Raw genomic sequence first — 16,987 nt, 5'->3', positions numbered from 1 at the left:
CTTATGCTCTGATACCATATTAATTATCACACTCCCGACCCGAGATTGAGAATCGAGGGTCATGGTAACCGCCGCATACTCATAGAAAACTCTTCCCATAAGCATGCAAGGCATCTTATCATACTATCCTAAAACAACAACGGAATAATTAGTCAATAATTTAAATCTAAAATATAATGACCTAAATTTTTTTCTTTAATGACTCAATAAATTCAACAATGATTCATAGTCCTTACATCAAATTCAATAAGACTTTCAACCGAAAATAAAAGTATAGAGATTCTGCTTCTGATCACTCTTCCATTCATATCTTGTATCATCTTAATTCCTCAACATCTATAAAAATAGTAAAATAGGAGGTAATGAGCTAGACAGCCCAGTAAGCAATGATCACTTTTCAACAGATTTTATCAGATATTTAAGTAAATAATTATTTATAGAAAATAAGCATATATAGTTCATCAATTCGAAATCAATTTCAATTATGCAACATAATTCATGCCAAATTCATTTTTTTTGAAAATTCAAATTTCTTTCTGAATTTCAATTTCTTTCATTCTTAAATTCTTTTCGTCAACCATGAGCTATAACCATATTTTTCCTATGGCAGGATCATAACACCGCGTATCTTCTTGCAGTGAGCTGCGAATCATCTGGAAGCAAAGTTCTTCGGAACCACTGGTCTCTCTGGCTGTTTGTCGCTGGTCTCTCTGGCGACGTAAATCTTCAGGACAAATCAATTGCCAACGTATATGCCCCCATTGGCGCGGTCCTTTACATAGTCAGGTTGTCAGTTTATATTGTTCTTATATCAGAATTCTTCATAAATCATATTTCATATTCTAATTTTGATAATAAAATATATAATCATGTAGTATTGAAATCAATCAATATAATACATCATGAAATCAATATGTTCAATCATGCTTCATCATAATATTTCAAATAAGATATTTTCATAACAAAATATCATTCATCCAATTCATGCATCGTTTCACAAATCATGTCAGAAAAATATATTATAATTTGCCGATAAATCTAGAAAAAGTGAAACATTACTTACCTCGAATGCATTCTAATAAATCCATATAATTCTATAAATTTTCTTCCAAAAATTCTATTCGTAGATCATATCGCGATATCCTATGATCAAACATCTACAATCCTATACAGAATCAATTTTAATAATTAGAAAGAATACGAATATCATATTTCAATGGTTAGATTGGATCCAATCATCTAATTTTATCTAATCAAAATCTAATTAGGACCTAAATGATCCAAAGTTTGACTATCAGATCAAATCGGATAAGAAGTGATAGGATCGAGGTTTCTTCATCGATTTCATAAAATCAAGTGGAGAGAGATAATTAGAGGAGAGAGAATTCATGAGGTACAATTTGAATTGATCAGGTGATACAATCCAATATTATGATTAGTCCAAAATCTCGATTGGTAAAATCAACATGATCAAATCAAGTCATGGCTAGATCGAAATCATGGATGATCAAATCTAAAGATTCATGGTCTGATCAAGATGGGTGCCAATATGCTGTCTGACAATCATGGATCAGATTCTTCATTAGATTAAAAATATTAAAAGAAACTCTCATTGATAAATCAGTCAAGAGAGAAAAATCGATAAAGAGAGAAATAGCTTTAGAGAGAGAAAATTCATCTTGGACTCCTCAAATGATATGATTCAACAAATTCGATCGATCAGATCAAATCATGCTAAGATTATCATTGGATAATTTAATAAAATCATGAAAAATAGAATCTTAAAAATACTAATCTAATCAAAGTGGGTATCGGTGTACCATCCGACGATCACAGATCAAAAATCCATCACTAGGATCATTTAAATTCATCATCATTCTTCTCAAAATTCTAAAAAATCTTAGGAGAGAGAAATAACTTACAGAGAGAAAGTAGAGAGAGAAAGTCCAATTCTAGAGAGAGAAAATACTAGTTCAGGCTGAAGAAGAGAGGAAGAGAGAGAAACTCTCTTTCTCATATTTTATTATTTATATCATTATTTATTAATTTATTTATTTTATTTTTTCTTTCCTTCTTTTTTTTTCTTTTTCTTCACGAAAGAGAGAGGAAAGAAAATCCTATTTATTATTATTATATTATTATTATATTATTTTTCTTCTTCTTTTTCTCTTTTTTTTCCTTTTTTTTTCTTTTCTTTCTTCTTCTTCTCTTTCTTTTCTTTTCTCTTTTTCTTTTTCTTTTTCTTTTCTTTCCTTCTTCTTCTTCTTTTTCTTTTATTCTTCCCGGGCTTGCTTTGATCGAAACAGGGGACCATGAGGTCCCCTCGTTTGGTTGGCCGATCGACAATGCAATCGGCACGGGGACCGTTGGTGGTAGGAGGATGGTGACCCGCAGCCGTAGGAACCTAAATTGATGGCCGGCGGCGACCACCGGCACCCGAAAATCAAGAAAAAAAATGAAACCTCTTCCACAATAAAATTCAGTGACTCCGATTGCCGGACGAATGTGCACACAGGCATGGGAAAAGGGGAGAGAAGAGAGGAAGAGAACCCAGTGCTTACCTCGAGCTCCGGCGACATCTCTGGCACGAATTTGGGATAAGCATAGAGACGGGCTTCCGTGAGGATTTTCTGGCGATCCCTGCCATTTTACCCCGGGATTTCTCGATGAGAGGGAGAGAGGAGGATTCTCCTCCTTAAATAGGGCGGAGGGGGCTCTTTTCGACTCTGATTGGGAACCGGTGAATGGAGGAAGAAGACTCCCTTAGGGAGTCTTCTCCTCTATTTTTCTTCTTTTTTTTTTCATTTGGGCTTTGTGGGCTGAGTTTGTTACATGGGCGAGCCAGGCCATGACACTAGGCCTTTTAATTCCTATGGATTCATATTTTTCTCGATATTAAATACAGATACATCAATATGTAGCTGATAGAGACCATTAATAAGAAAATCATTTTAATTTTATTATTTTCATAAAATATGTTACAATGGTCTTTATGAAAGCTAATCACATAGCCTTCTTGTGCTAAACATGAAACAGAAATTAATTTTTGCTTGCTGCAGGCACATAATAACAGTCTCTAAGAACTAAATCTAATCCTAACAATAATCGCAGAGGGTAGGTTCCCACGGCCACAGCAGCAACTCTTGCTCCATTTTCGATGCGTAAGATCATATCCCCATCCCTCAGCCTCCTGCTCTCCTCAAGACCCTGCATAGAAGTGCACAAATGAGCACTAGACCCAGAGTCAAGTATCCAACTGGATGCAGAGGAAACTGTAAGATTAGATTCTATAACGAGCATACCTTCAAAAGGACCATCCTTCTTTTCTTCGAGGTGGCCAGGTACTGAGGATAGTTTTATTTCCAATGGCCGTTTGAATTGCAGTGAAAATATTTTTCCTTTTCAGCAGCCTTCTTCTTCGGTTCCGTCTTCTTCCTTTTTTCATCCACCTTCTGCTTCTTTGCAGACTTTTTCTTCTTTCTAAAAGACTTTCTCTTGGAAGAAGTTTGCTTCACAATAAGGACTGAGCCTTTTGAACTCTTCAAAGAAAGCTCAGCCATAACGAACATATTTATTAACTCAGCCAAGGTACACTGCATCTTATGCATATGAAAGTTCATGATGAACTGACCATATGCATCGGACAAGGATTGAAGGATCACATCAATCTGAAAATCTTTGTCTAAGATGATATTGAGCTTCTCAAGCTCCTCAATTCCTTGATCATTGTCAAACAATGATCTTGGACTGACTGCCCATCACGCATTTTAGCCTTAAAAAGTCTTTGACAGACTTGATACTTGGCTGCATGACTTTGTTCACCAAACAACTCTTGTAGGTGAGCCAACATTTGGCGGGTAGTCATAATATTTTCATGCTAGTGCTACAAGTCATCAGACATTGCACCCAATATGTAGTATCTGGCTTTGTTATCTTCATCCGTCCACTTTTCTAAAGACACTCTCTATTTAGTAGTCGACGTGCTGGCATGACAGGTGGGTCCTGGTCCAAGACATGAGTCAGTTTCTCGAAACTCAGAATAATTCTATAGTTTCTTAATCAGTCCTTGAAATTTGATCCAGTCAATCTGTGGGTGTCTAGTATTTTGGTCAGGAGGTTGGACGCAGACATATTTTCTGTAGAGAGTCAAAAGTTTCTAGTTAGATTTTGTAATCAAACTTAACCAATTTGTTTAGGGGTTTTATTTTTAAACAAATTAGGCTCCCACTATTTTCTCAGATCCCTACACTCCCTAGGTAGAGATGTGAAAATCTCTATGATTAGTGATTTCTAGTGGGTGGTACGATCTCACTGACTGGCTCATCACCTCACCTAACAGTTATTGGTGATGGGTCAACCAATGAGTGGACAATTCTTGTCCAATGATTCTCTAATCATGGTGCACCCAAAACTTGGTCTCTAATTCATGAAGCTCACGGTGTCCGAAATATTACTCCAATCCTTAGTTATGTCAGACCCACCATTTGCATGAATTAGATTCTTGATTGAGTCCCTCACCGTATCCGAAATATTGAGCACAACCCATCTTCTAATTCGTAGCATCCAATGCCTAATGGACATGATTGCATCTTTTCGGTGCAACTGAACCACTGTAACCTGCTGAGAACAATCAACCTCAAGAAGGGCCCACACATCCACAATGGTGGAAGACCTTAGACTTAATATTTTTTAGAGAGATTTGATTTAGATCTCATTAAACTTGACTTGACATAGTCATAACAATTATGACTAACTTTATGGCATGGGTTAGCTCGAATTGTTAGCCATCTCAAATCAGAACTGGATCGACACATATGGCCAGGTAAGTGAGACCGATGGAAGGGATATGCCATTAACTCGACAAGAACGCATTCGAGTTGAGTAGCTCCCAATTAAAAATTATTCAGTCGCATCTACCCAACTTACCTTAGATACCAAATTGTCGAACCAGAACCAATTGGATTAGCCTACAATCCAGGCTCTAACTACTGAGCCAAATTAGGTCTTAACTTGATCGAGTCACATATGAATGTGATTCGACCTTGACTTAGACTTAATCCTATTAGGCTGGTTAATTATTAGCTTTCATGATCCCACCTAACAAATTTTTGATTCGGTTTGATCAACAGCTAGACCTAATTGAGCCACCCAAGCCCGAACCCAATTTTATGAAAATGACTTAGATCTGAAATTCTTAATTTTAGGCCTAATTTAATTTCATAAGATTAATTCATTAATTAAGTCTTGGGTTCATAAATAAAATAAAAATAATAAATTCTAGAGTTTCAGGATCTAGGATTTTGCAGAAAAATAAGTTTGATTTCTGATTAAGGATGAACGTGCAGCACCCCTACACGCCATAAGAATACCCCATTGAATGAGAGGAGAGGGTCTTAAATCCAACTTTGTTCTTATGACTAGATGGCCATGAGGAACACCTTAATCAAAAATATTGATTTAACTACAAAATTAGTTAGATCTAAGTTACATATCACATATATAATTTCAGATCTAACTTATACATGCTTTGCATACATCTCATGTATTAAAATTTGATCTAATTATCATGCTTCCAGATCTGATACATCACATGTAACATCTAAAAAATAAGATTTAAATTAAACTATTCAATATAAAATCTATTCTAGACAGTTACTAGAATAATTCTACAACTAGTCTAGGCATGTAGCAGATCAATTTTATGAATTAATTAAATTTTATTTTTTATTTTTTCATCTAAATATAATATTTATAATATCAAAAAATTAAAAAATAAATTAGATCTAATTTATATTTTAATCATATTAAAACATAAAATTTCAAGACTATTCATAGTTTAAACTATTCCTAGTCTAGTCATGCATCTCATACATGTTAGATCTACTTAGATTTAATTTTAAATTTTTTGATTTTAGATTCAATCATATCTAATGTGATATTTGAAATACATTAATATCAAATAAATAAAAATAAAAATTAGATCTAAATTAGATCTAAAATAGAGCCATCAACTTGGCTCTGATACCAGTTGAAGAAAAAATCACCTTTTTCCTTGTAGGATCTTCCAGATCTAATGAGATCTGGGGTGGAATATTTTTAAAAAAAATTATCTTACATTATTTTAGATCTAAGGTCTATTAGATCTGATTCTTATTATCTGATATTTAATCTAAAATTAAATCTAAAACTTGAGGATTAGAAAAATATCTCTAGGGTAACTAGATTACCCTGTAGATGATCGCAGCAACGCTCGAGGTTCTAAAATAGCCACGCAGTTGTCTGGCCTCTACCGATATCCACTTGAGTAAGATCTGGATTATATTCTCCTTGTGAATCTTTACTCTAAAAATTAGATCTGGATCTGATCTGAAAGATCTTCAAAAGATCTTTTGAAGCTGGAGTAGCAACTTCTCGACAAATCTCTGCAGCCTTCTGATCAGAAAGCCACCACGCCTTGGACAAGCACCAGATGGATGCCCAACATCTTGGATGTGAAGAGGGGAGAGAGAGGAGCAGAGGGGGCATGGAGAAGTGGAGGGGTTTCATGTTTTTGCTGGGTATTGAGTAGATTCTCAAAACTCTAGGTGCAGATAGGGTTTAAATAGACCCTGCTGCGCCATGCAATGCCACATCATTCGATCAATCAAAAAATTCCAATTAATTTTGAAAAAATTTTGATTGGTGGAGTGATGTCATCTAATTATATCAGATAAGAACCCCACCAAACCCTCCTACTATTGGTGCCAACACTGGATAAACACAGTGAGATTGGCACCCAATAGTTTGAGTCGATCAAGACATAGAGTCCTCATCACATGGGACTCTATCCTTATCCACTTGGGGTGCATGCCCAATCTGATCTTGATGCCCACTTTGAGACCTAATTTAGTAGGTGGACACTCCACAAAATCTCTCCAATGACCTCTTGCCAAGTGGCCTTCAGTTCAAGATCCATAAGTCAACGTTTGACCGATGTCCTAAAATGAAAATGACAGGTGATAGGAATTGGTAGGTGTTGTCTTAAATTCATCTCATGAATTAAGACAAGACTTTTTTGAGCTAGACTGGCTCCAGTCAGACTGTGAAAAATCTTCTCAAGATTCTCTGAATGAGTCAAATCATATTTGGCTCAGTCGAGATAGAAAAGATTACACGAGGAGAAAGTTAGGCTCAATCGTGTGCTAGCATAATTTCCTTGAACCTAATTGGATCTAATCCAAATCAATCAAACTGAGCTAGCTCAATTGATGACATCCAGACCCTAACTCTTGTTTGTGTGACCCAGTTAGGTTTATTTTTGTATGGTAATGAGACATGTCATGATCTCATCATCGATATCATCGAAACTCCTTTCGATGCACCAGAACTCTTCTGATTCAGACAATTAGAATGATCGATTATCAAGATCATTCTAATTGCTCCCAAAATCCACCAGTGATACCTAGCAGTATATGATGGCAACTCATCAGAAATGAAGATGAATCTCTCGGTGTAGCTACCTGTGTGATTGAGTTCTTCTATCATGAGTCCCGACTAAATTAGGGTTAAGGTGAACTCGTCAAACCCAACATCAGTTATATGAATCAATCGATCGATCTGAGTCCGATGTGAAACCCCAATGGAAAATTCTTTTTCATTATTTCGCTCTGCCATGGCCATGGGCTTAAGGACTCGATCTTTCGATCATCATAGGACTACTCCTCTCATCTACCGAAGTTGATAGATCCCATCTTGGTGCAATCTGGTTCCTACAATGAATACGCTACAGCCAACATACACCTCAGGGTTCCAAATGGCTAGGAGACCGAGTTATGGTATAGTCAAACTATAACACACTCAAGGTGAACTGTCGATGCACCTCAGATCAAAGACTAGACACACAGCTGCATCATCGAGCTAGTCATCGACAAAAAGGTAGACTTCCTTATGACTGCTCGAGGTGGTCACGCTCAATACTCTCATTCTCAATGAATACTTATACTCTCACTCCAGTGTCTCGATACCGTAGACTCAAGATACATCTATCCTAGGAAATGATCGTACACCAACCTTCCAGATCGATCACCATTTTCGTGATGATCCTATGGTCAGGAGCTGTTTATGAGTTAGTTATGTAAATTCATGCTTTAAATTTTCAACTCTTGAAAATATGAATTAACATTCCTACTAACTCAAAAGATGTATCACAGACATAATGTACATAATGTGATAGTTGAATAACCTTTTTATTCATTTATAGTCAAAATTATAAATTTGCCCTTACATTTGTATAGGAATGTGTCAGCCAATCTGGCATCTAGGGCACACATCTAATAACTATAACCTTTGGCCACAAGCCTAGCTTTATAGGTCTCTATCTTACCATCGGCACCTATCTTTATTTCATAGATCTATTTACACCCAATGAGTATGATACCCTCAGGTAGATCCACTGAAGTCCAAACTTGGTTTGAGTACATCGAGTCAATTTCTGACTTCATAGCATCTAACCATTTTTCGAAATTGATGTCAGATATCATCTCATCAAAGGTATTAGGATAATCATCATGACCCTTATCTCTCATAAAAAATATTTTCTTACTTCCTCCGTAAGCATACCCATGTACCTTTCAAGAGGTTAGAAGATCTTGCTAGATCTATGAGGTGGTTGAGGAACATCTACTACTGGCTCATGGATAACGAGTTCCTGAGGATCTATAGCTCTTGGCTCTTCATAGACCTTCTTTTTGAGCTCAACTAACCTCCCACTATCACCCTCCTAGATAAACTATTTTTTTAGAAATATGATGTTCCGACTCACAATCACATTATGGTCTCATGAAAAGAAGTAGTATCCCATAGATTCTTTAGGATACCCTATAAAATAAGCTATAATAGATCTATCCTCTAACTTATCCACCATCTATCTCTTGACATAGATCGGACATCCTCAAGTCTTAAGATAACCTAGACTCGACTTCTTACCAAATCATATCTCATACAATGTGATAGGAATAGATTTTGATGGAACCCTTTCAACAAGTGAATTACGGTTAATAAGGTATGTCTCCAAAGAATAAGGATAGTTCAATGAAGCTCATCATGGATCTGACTATATCTAATAAGGTCTTGTTCCTCTTTTTGGATATCCCATTGAGCTGAGGTGTTTCAAGAGGCATCCATTGAGAGATTATACCGTTGTCCTTAAGATATCCCAAAAATTTTTGACAAGGTATTCATCTCCTCAATCAGATTGAAAAACCTTAACGGATTTATCTGTTTGTTTTTCTACTTCATGTTTGAATTTTTTGAACTTTTCAAAGGCCTCAAACTTGTGTTTCATGAGATACACATACCCATACCCAGACAGATCATCGATAAAAGTAATGAAGTAGACATAACCATCCCTGACTTGCATATCAAATGCTACACACATTGGTGTGTACTCGGGCAAGTAACTCAGTGGCCCTCTCCCCATGTCCTACAAAGGGTGACTTGGTCATTTTTCCTCGAAGGCAGAATTTGCAAGCTAGATATGACTCTAGATTAAGAGAGCCAAGGATCCCATTCTTCTCAATCTATTTATTTGTCCTCTCCAATATGGCCTAGTCTATGGTGCCACAATACTTCTGGTTAATTTCATCTCTAGGTCTTATTTGACCTACAGCACTCACTATTTGATTGTTTAAGTTCACATTCACATCAACATGCAAGTGATAAAGACTGTCAATTAAAAGACCTCATGCAACTAATTTTTTTTATAAATAAATAGAATAAAAGTTTTTATTGAAACTAATTTCAAAAATTTTTCTGTGCTAGCATAGTCACAAAAATTAAATTTGACTACCTATAGGACCATAATAATAGTCCTTTAAATCTAACCTAATACCAGACGGTAATCGAAGAAGTAAGTGCCAACGACCTCTACAGCAACGTTTGCTCTATTGCCAATCCAAAGGATCATGTCACCTTCCCTCAACTTCCTACTTTCTATCAGACCCTGTATTGAGGTACATATATGAGTACTCGAGCCAGAGTAATATCCAACTAGAAGTAGAAGAAACTGTAAGGTTAGATACAATTACGACCATACCTTTAGAAGATTTATCACCCTTTTTAGTCTTTAGGCTCTCTTGGTATTTTGGACAGTTCCTCCTCTAGTGGCCTTCAGCATGACGGTGAAAATATTTTTTCTTTGCTTCAACCTTGTTAGAACTTCTTTCTTTGGCCTATTCTCCTTTTTATGCTTCTTAGTAGATTTTGCTTTCTTCTTTCCAATAGACTTTCTCTTGAAAAAAATTTGCTCTATAGCAAAAATAGTACCCCTTGAACTCTTCAAAGTTTCCTCCGTAGTGACAACATGTTGACCAGTTTGGGTATAGTGCAATCGAGCTTGTTCATATGAAAATTTACAATAAATCGACTATGTGAACTTGTAAGAGATTGAAGGATCAGATCCATCTGTAATTTCTTTTGTATTTCTAACCGAGCTTTCCAAGCTCCTCAATATCCTTGGTCACTATCATACAGTGCTCATGGACTGACTGTCCTTCGTGCATCTTCAGATTAAAGAGCCTTTTAGATGCCTCGGAGCGCACTATACGGCTCTGCTCACCATATAACTCTTATAGGTAAGTGATCATAGCCTTGGCAGTAGGCATATGCTCATGCTGGCTTTGCAACTTGTTTGACATAGATGCTAGCACATAACACTTAATCCGACTGTCTTCATCTGTCTACTTTTCAAAAGCAACCCTTTGCTCAGCAATAGGACGGTTTGGTAGCACTATGGGTTTCTGGTCGAATACATAATCTAGTTTTTCAAAAGTTAGGACAATCTTGAAGTTTTTGAGCTAGTCTTTGTAATTGATACCGATCAAATGATTGATTTCAAGATGCAAGCTAGAAGGTTCGAGGCTGACATTATTTAACTGCGAGAGTAGTGATTCAAGTTAGACTTTTATACTTAATTTTATATTTGCTTCTAGGGACTTTAGATGCAAACAATGACTCCCACCAATTTATTAGATTCCTCCACTCCCTGTGAAGGAAACAAAAATTCTAACGTAACAAAAGATTTCTAGTGGGTGTTGCGGTCCCACTAATGACATGCACCTCACCTAATAGTTATTGGCAACATACACACCGATGCATAGGCAACTCTTTGCCTAGATGCTTCTCTAAGCATATTGCAGTGACTTGGTCTCTAAGTTATGTGGGCTCACCTAACAGTTATTGCCCACACTTTTTAGTTAAGCCTAACCCACCATTCACAAGCAGGTGCAAGGCTATCATTGGGTTCCTTACCTAACAGTTATTGGGCCCAATCCCATCCTTATCTTGGAGCAACTCTTTACTAACAGAGTGGTTGCATATTCCTAATACAACTAAACCACTGTGACTAGTGAGAACAATCAACATCGATAGCAGCTTGTACATCTACAATGGTGGAAGACCTATGGACTTAATATCTATGGAGAGATTTAGATTTAGGTCTCATCTAATCAGTCATCATATAATTGATCTAATTGGCATGGACTAAATCAAATCATTAAGCAACCCAATTTAAGACTCAATCTTTAAATTGGTTAGGTAAGTCGAGATCGGTGGAGGTCCCCCCATTGCTTTCCTTAGACATCAATAAATTGGTCAGGTAAGTGAATGAAACTAATTAAATAATCACATCTTATTAACTTGTCTTAGATATCAGTTGGTTAATTGGTCCAAATAGGTTAACTCTAATGAATTGGGCTCAAACCATCGAGCCAAATTAGATCCTTAGGTTAATCATTCTACATATGAGACTCAATCAATTTGATCCACAATAATTGCATGATCATTTAACTTAATTAATCTAATCCTAATCAATACTTGATTTGATTCAATCAATTACTTAATCGAATTTAATTCATATGACTCAAATCAAAAATCTTAGATGCAATCCTATTACATGACTTAATTTATATTTTTTCCACAACCAAAACCCTCATGCGTGAATATAAATTTTAGATTCTAAAATTAAATTTTAGATCTAATTTTTTTGCATGAAAGTAAGTTTTAAATCATGAAAATAATTTTCAAATTCAACATACAAATATATATCATATATATACAAGTAAAATTCAGATCGACTACATGATATCATATATCTCATATACTAATCATGGATCATATCCAAAGTAAATTTATGATCTAAATATACAATCATATAACACATACATAAATCAAAATTCAGATCTTATAAAATTTCAGATTTCATACATGCATATATGTATCATATAAATATGAACTAAAACTCTTTCTAAATCAAAATTTAGGTCTATGCATGCTATTATATATCAAATATATATTCTAAATTAAATCTAAAATTAAATTTTAAATTTTAAAATTCATCGATACATCTCATGTATCAAGAAAAAATCTGATTTTAATTTTTTTTTTAAAACATGTATGACAATTTCAGCAATATAAACCCATGGCTCTCAGACCACTATTGGAATTCGAGGTTTCAAATATGCATGTATATTTTAAAACTTTATTTTTTAAACATCACAATAGAATACAAGATTCAAATACTTTTAATCTGAATCATGCATGCATAAAAATATAAAATCACAAGGATCTAATTCATGTATTGAAATTGACATATGCTGAAATTTAGATTGTGATCAATTCACATACATGTTTCACAATCTTTTTCTTCGAATCTGAATCTGAAAGAGAAAAAAAAATTTTCTAGCTGTACAAGTATCCAGTCTCTATAGGTATCCACTCGAGATCAGTCTAGAATAATCTTCTAGAAATTAAATTTTTTTCTCTATGAAAATTCAACCTACTGAATCTGAACGAAATTTGGATCGTGATCAACACTTGATCTCTTTCTTTAATCCTTTTCTTTTTCTCTTCTCTAATCTTTCTTCTTATTTTGTGCTATTGCTAGACAACAAGAAGCAACACCAATTGGGGCATCCAACACCCTTGGCATGGAGGAGAAGGGAGGACGTCCAAAGATGGGGGTGTGGGATGCCCAAGGGAGAAGGAGAAGGGAGAGGAAGAGAGGGCATGGGGGGGACCTTCTATGTATGGAGGGCTACTAGTTTTGATGTACTAGGGACTTAGAAGAGGTCCCTTTAAATAGACATGAGAATTAATCCTACTCAATCTCATAATACAAGTCCTACTTGTATTGGGTTTCCTAATAACTTAACTTATCCAACTTACTTTAAGAGACCCTTTAAGTGCCAACAATTGAACCCTTTCATCCATTATTTCATACCCCAAAATACACTCAAAAGATCCTATATAAGATCAAGAGGCCCTCTAATCATAGACATGTCCAACTTGATCAAATCAAGGTAGCACCCAAGATAAACTATCAAGGGAATTAATTAGAGACTTTCACCATTGATTCAAATGATCCAAAATCTTAGACACCCAACAATTAGAGTCTCATGAATCTTATTCATGTAGGTTATTACTAGATAATTAAGTTTGAATTATTTTATCAAATAAAAAATCCAAATGAAAAGAAGAATTGGGTCCAACCATGTGCTAACTAGGTTACCTTGAACCCAATCGAATTTCTCTAAACTCAATTCACACTTCATAAGCTCAAATAATAATTTCAGATCTAATTTTTTTATTGTGTGATCCTATAGATTCAATTCTATCGATAGTGAGTATACAATGATCTCTATCAAAGTATCATTGAAACTCTTTTCAATGGGTCGGAATAATTCCACTCTAACTCATCAAGGATTGTCGATCCAGAACAATCCTAGTGAGCTCTCACAATCCATCTGTGACATCTAGCAATATATAGTGGTAATCCAGTAGAATTGAAATAAACCTCTAGATGTAGTTAACGTGTGATTCAGTCCCTCTATTGTGAGTTCTGACTTGATGATAGGTCATGGATAAATCGTCAAACCTCAACATCAGTCATATGATATATTTGTTTAGCTCAAGTCCAATTGTGACTTCTATGGAAACTCTTTTTCATCAATCACACTACTGTGGCTATAAATTCTCAGACTTAGTTTCTTAAATCTCATAGGACTACTCCTTTCTACCAAGGTTGATAGATTCCATCTTGATGCACATCCTACTCCTACAGTGGACCAACTGTCATCAATATTCACTACAAGGACTTATTGAGACCCATGTTTATGTGTCAATCAAACTCCAGCAGCCTCACTACGAATAGTAGTGCCATCTCAGATCAAAAGATCAGTTACACAACTACAGTATCGAGATGATCACTGACGGTCGAGTAGAAATTCAAGTGATCTCTTGTATGATCACGCTCAGTACTAGTTGTTCACTAACAACTATTTGCACTCATCATCCAGTGTCTCTACACTGTAGATCAGAGACTTATCTATCTCAAAGAAAGTGATTTGTGTGTCAATCTATTCAGATCGATCACCGTCCTCATGAGGATCTTCTGATCAGAAGCATTTAGAAATTAAATATATGTCTCTAATTCTCAACACCTCGAGAATATGTATCAAAACTAATTTCATGAATGATTCAAGGACACATCATACTTGAATAAAAAATTAAGTTGCCCTTTTATTGATCAAATTAATGTGTTAAGTATAAAATTATGTCCTAGAGTATTACAATATGTCAGCCATATTGCCAGCAGTCGATTGCTACTTCTTCTTTGTCCTGTTTGGGTCAAGAGAAGCTTTATACTAAGGATAGTTTCTCTTCTAGTGATCTTACTTCTTAAAAAAGAAGCACTCTATCTGACTTTGATCAGCCATTAACTTAGGTTTCTGGTACTGACTCCCAACACCTGGCACCTTCTTATTCTTTTTCTTCTTCTCTTTCTTAAAGGGATGATGACTATCCAAAGAAGATCCTCCCACTAAATTTACTATCTCTTTGTAGAGCTGGTGATCCTTCTCAAAAGTCTGTAACCACTAATAGATCATGATAGTTGACTCCAGGCTTCGTCATTCTAAAATGACTGAGAAACGATAGGTAGGACTTGGGTAGGGAGTTCAGGATCGCATCCCTCTCTAGCTGTTCGTACAAGAGAAAGTCGAGTTTGCTCAGTTTTTCAATTTGTTCGATCATGTACAATACATAATCAGTAACAGATGTACCCTCCATCATCCAGATATTGAAATGGTGCAACTAGTCTTGTGCAGCTCAATGTCATCAGGAGTTCTAAAGGAATTCGTTAATACTTGAAGCATTTCTTCTAGTTAAGTCTCTTCAAATTACTGACTGAACTCATCGTTCATGGAGGCCCGTATAATGCAACAAACTATAGTACAATTATTGAGCCACTTCAAATAAGTGTCTTGAACTACACCTCAAATGTTGGGAGCAGACTCCTCAGGTGCCAGATCCATTATCATATAAAGGATCCGCTCGTGCTCCAGGACTATCTTTAACTTTCGATACTAATTATCAAAATTTGATCCGATTAAATTCTCACTATCCAACAGTGATTGGAGTGACAAGTTTGAGGCCATATCTCACATGCAAGAAAAACACAAAGCCTAATCAGTATATGAATTTATTAATCTTAAAGACTTAGACTTTAGTCTAAAGGTCCTCCCACTATTTTATAGGAATTGATAACCTCTACCTCCAATTCGAGGAATTACCTTAATTTCTTAACAGATATTAGAATTCACACAGACTACATATAGGCCTGAAGATAGCTTGATCAACCCATATACATCTATGGATAGGTTCTCAACCAATTATTTCTTCAAACAACTTCTAGTAATTAATTTAGCTCCATATTTCATTTCAGTAGGCGATGGGCCTCCACTAAAAGTTTTGATTAGGTCAAACCATTAACATGAACCTACTCAATAATTCTACCTAATAAGTGATTAGGCCCGAGAATTGCTCGATCAATCCAACCATTATCAGATAGTTCAACAGAGTCATCATATGATGAATGATAATTCTATCATTCAAAGAGAATACCGACAGATGGTGTCTGCAATGTCAATCAAAAATAATGGATCCATTATCACTCACATTAATGGAAGGCTATGATCTAGTTATCACCATAACCAGCTTATTTTAGAGACCTAATAATTTAGAAGATTTAATCAATTTTGAGAAGAGAGAAGAGAAGATCAATCAGTAGACCATAATCCTCCCACTAACTTCACCAAGTCACTGAATCGGATTAGGTCATGCTGATTGAACTGATACCTAGATCAGTCACACTGATCAATCTTAATGATATGGGTTAACTCGAATCACTAAGCGATCTAGTCAAAATCTAATTCACCAAATTGTCAGGTAAGTGAGATCGATGGAAGGGTCTGCTAAGCTTACCTTAGACACCATCGAAATAGTTAGGCAAGTCACTCTCAATTAAGAACCATCGATCAAAATACCAAATTATCTTAGACATCAATTAGTTTATTAGTCTCGATTTGACCAACTTAATGATTGGGTTCAACTACTGAGCCACAATCAAGGTCCATTTGGTCTAATCAAAGACATAAACTTGACCATCTACAACTATTGTATTAGAGAAACCTTGATTAATCTAATTCAATATTTGGTTAGATTTAATCAATTTCTCTACATGGTCAATTAATTTTTTGATTCTAACCTTAGGTCTAACCTAATTAAAGAGAAGGATCTGATTTGAGCTAACCCATGATCCATGTTTTATGCAACGTCATTAGATCTCAAATCATAATTCTAGATCCAATCAACTTGACACTTAATTCTCAATTAAGTTTTGCATCAATATGGTTAAAGTTTTAAAAATAACTTTTATGTAATTTTTTTACATTGAATCATAAAATTTTTTAGATCAAATCTAAATTTTTATAATTTTAAATCAAAATAATTATTGATTAATCAAAATTAGATGTAACTAGTTTCTTTGCACTTGCATCACATACAACAACACCTAAGGTTTCAAGATCTAGAGTTTTGCAAGAAAGTAAGTTTTCTTTCTTTCACTTTCTTCTTCATGGGACCTCATAATGGCATCCCTACACGCTATGAAGAG

The sequence above is a fragment of the Elaeis guineensis genome, chromosome 8, assembly GCF_000442705.2.
Source record: "Elaeis guineensis isolate ETL-2024a chromosome 8, EG11, whole genome shotgun sequence".
NCBI lineage: Eukaryota > Viridiplantae > Streptophyta > Magnoliopsida > Arecales > Arecaceae > Elaeis > Elaeis guineensis.
The sequence above is the reverse complement of the archived record's forward strand: the minus strand, read 5'-3'. Positions refer to the sequence as shown.